This window comes from Dipodomys ordii, unplaced genomic scaffold, assembly GCF_000151885.1.
Source record: "Dipodomys ordii isolate 6190 unplaced genomic scaffold, Dord_2.0 Scaffold151, whole genome shotgun sequence".
Lineage (NCBI taxonomy): Eukaryota > Metazoa > Chordata > Mammalia > Rodentia > Heteromyidae > Dipodomys > Dipodomys ordii.
This window is the reverse complement of record NW_012267367.1, coordinates 4973429-4977083: the sequence shown is the minus strand read 5'-3', so window position 1 is coordinate 4977083 and position 3655 is coordinate 4973429.

The window sequence follows — 3655 nt, the reverse complement described above, 5'->3', positions numbered from 1 at the left end:
CATGTCATCTGCAAAGAGGGAGAGTTTTATTTCTTCTTTCCCTATTTGGATCCCCTTTATGTCTGCATCTTGTCTTATTGCTGTAGCTAGGCATTCTAAGTATTGCCTAATTTTGAATTTTATTGGTATTACTTTTTTTTTAGTATACATTAGCTATGCAAAGTGGGGTTTCATTGTGACATTTCCACACATGTGTACATTTATGGAGATGTGATGTATATGGATTATTTTCTTATTAATAATTTCTCATACAGCTGGGTGCTAGTGGTTCACACATGTAATCCTAGCTAGTTGGGAGGCTGAAATCTGAGGATCACAGTTTGAAGCTAGCCTGGGTAGGAAAGTCTGCTAGCCTTGTGCTAAAGAAGCCCAGGCCCTGAGTTCAAGCTCTGGGATTGGCATAAGAATAAGTAATAATAATTTCTCATAGAAATTGATTCCCAGGATTATAGTAATTTTTTTGTGTATGGAGGGAATTGTGTGATTTTTTTTAAAAAATTGTTACTGTCTGTGGGAAATTTTACCATTTCTGTCAGCATCTGCTTTTAATTATATCTGTACTTTATTGTAAGTAGGAGTTTTAATAGTATCATAAAATAATGTTAAAATGGGTTTTATGAAAGTGTTTTATAGATAATATTATTTTTCATCAATATTTCAGTAGATTTTTTTAAAGTAAATAGTGGGAATCACTGTATTTCAAAAATGCATTCTCTCAGGTCTGGTTAGATTAGCCTCGTATATAAGATGTTTCTGTAAATGACCTTTTCCTATTAACAAACTGTATCGTTCCACCACCAAAGATAGTTGAGAAACTGAGATGCCCTCTTACCTACTACAAACAGTAATTTTATGTGATCAGTACTACTTTTTGAGTAGTCAACATGTGAGAAGTGACATGGGGAAGAATAAGCTCCTACACATCCTGGAAAGAAATGGTCAAAGCTGTGAGATCAGAACTGGGACTGACTTTGTCTGGGGCTGGGGACAAGTCAAGGAAAAGGAGGGATGAAAACACTTACCGACAGACTATCGTTCATTGGGGCAGTAATCTTCTTTTTGATATTGTATTTTTAGTATCTCATCCTTTATGTCTAGAAATTCAAAACTTACTGATTAAATGATTAATTAAAGCATTATTTAATATTTGACAACTAGTGTATAAGTACTATTTTACAGAAGAAACCTGAAGAGTAATATCTAGAATGCATTGAAATGATGAACTTCTACAGCTATTATTTCCGCTATCACCTGAGTTCAAATTTACTTTTAAACAAAAGTATAAAAAGTGATCCTAGTCTGATGTCTTGTCTGTACCAGTCTAATTGGACTATTTAGAGCATATGTTTTACTTCACTCCCAGCAACTTATTCCGTATGTAGAAGAAGATGGCTCAAAGAATGACGATCGGGCAGGCCCACCCCGTTTTGCTAGTGAAGAGAGACGAGAAATTGCTGAAGTAAATAAAGTGAGTTTTCTGTTTAGTCTGTTTATTATTCTTGATGATAATTGATATGGACTCAAATGTATCTCAGAAATCTAATTTAAATTATAGAATCACACATGAAGTTGTTTTTATAGCAAACTTAACCTAGTTAGAATATGGCCAAGAGCTTAAAGGTAAGCAGAAATGTCCTCTGAGTAGTCAGAAGAGAGAGACTGCAGAATTCACCTGATGGAACTCTTGTAGCTCCTCCACAAGCACTCAGTCACAGCCCATTTACTTTTCTTTCAGATCTCACCTTTCTGGCTCACACCATATTTGGAGCAGCAAATGATAAAAGTTTACAAACAGGAAATGTGAACGCCTCATTGCATGAATAAGAAATTGCAAGAGTCATGAAAACCTTACCCTACTCCAGTCCCTGAAAGAAAGCTGACAGAAATACCCAGCATAAGCTGGGTGCTGGTGGCTCACACCTGTAATCTTAACTACTCTGGAAGCTGAGCTCTGAGGATCCCAGATCAAACCCAGCCAGGACAGGAAAGTGCATGAGACTTTTACCTTCAATTAACCACCAGAAAACTGAAAGTGGAGCTGTGACATAAAGTGGTAGAGTACTAACCATGAGCAAAAGGAACTCAGGGACAGTGGCCAGGCCCCGAGTTCAAGTCCCCTCACTGGAAATAATAAAGCAGGCATAAAACAAAATGTTTCACACACTATGTTTAATACTCGAGAAGTTAAAACAATACAAGGTGTTGGGACACAGGAGTTAGAATAATTTTCATCAGCTTATTAGAATGCTGGGAAGAATTCATTAGAATAACCACTAGAGTCTATAATGGTAAGATTCTGTTCACTTTGTAACAAGAAATACTACCTACATAGGAATCATATCAGTGATATCTATGACTACCATATTAAAATACATAAAAGTTTTGGATAATTAAGATAATATGTAAATCCTTAGGAAAACAATAAATATTATAAAAGTACCATTCTTGTTGACTTTGCAGATTTAATGCAAAAGAACCCAAATCTAAAAAACTCTTGAAAGTATGAAGAAATAACAGGATTTGGGGCTGGAGGTATAGCTCAAATGTCAGAGTGCCTGCCTAGCATAGAAAATTCTATGTAAATAAGAACAAAAAGTAGTCTTTGGAAATTAAAGCCCTTATATGAAAGATGATATAGGAACAGTAATTCAGCATGTAGCAGACAGAGAAGAAATAATAATAGCCAGAAAAACAGCCTCTCTGTTAAATGCATTTTAGAGTTGAAAATGAAACAAGCCAAAATACTGGAAATCTGAAAGAAAAATGAGTTGCAAGACTAAGAAGAAAGAAAGTGATTTTTCTAAAACATGGGAACTTTTTGTAAAAGTTATACAGGTTAAGAGTATCTCTTGCAGATATGATAGAAACCAATGTATAAGAAAAGTCATGGTAGCAAATTGCTAGAGTTAGATAAAGAAAGCAATGAAGAAATTTAACTTAGATCTTGAAAAAGAAGAGACGTTTGGGAACCTAGAGATAGGAGATGTTTGTTTATGAAGAAGTCTTTCAGGCTCCTGTTGACAGTATACGTGTAAAGGCACAGTTCTTCATGGTGGATCAACCCTGTTCTCAGTACTATTGCCCTGCCATCCCCTTAGTTACATTCACCTCCCCGGAGGTGAATGGACCACTCCCTTTCTGCATCTTAAGATCTTCCCACCCCTCACATCTGCTGTCATCTTCTTTCTGATCACATTTCCAAGTTTACAGCTATTTTATTCCACTCCTGTCATTTTGTTGGAACTGGGGAAGAAAGAAACGTGTATTCTGACCACAGTATTTTTCTCAAACATTTGTTTTTTCAGTATACCAAATCATATTCTGAAAGTATATATATATTAATGTAATGAGTCAGTATTTCAGATTTTGTTTTCTCATACTCATTTTAAGCCAGGTGTAAGGTGCTTTGAACTTTGGAGAAAATATTTATTATCATATGATTGAACTGATGGTATTACAAAGAGAAAAGAATCAGTTGAGTTGTTTTAAATGCAGGATAAAAAAAAGGAAGCTCTATGTTTATGGGAATTATTTCTTTTAAAGGGAATTTAGGTGAAATATCCTTTTTTTTTTTTTTTGGGGTCCGGTCGTGGGGCCTGAACTCTGGGCCTGGGCGCTGTCCCTCAGCTCTTCAGCTCAAGGCTAGCACTCTACC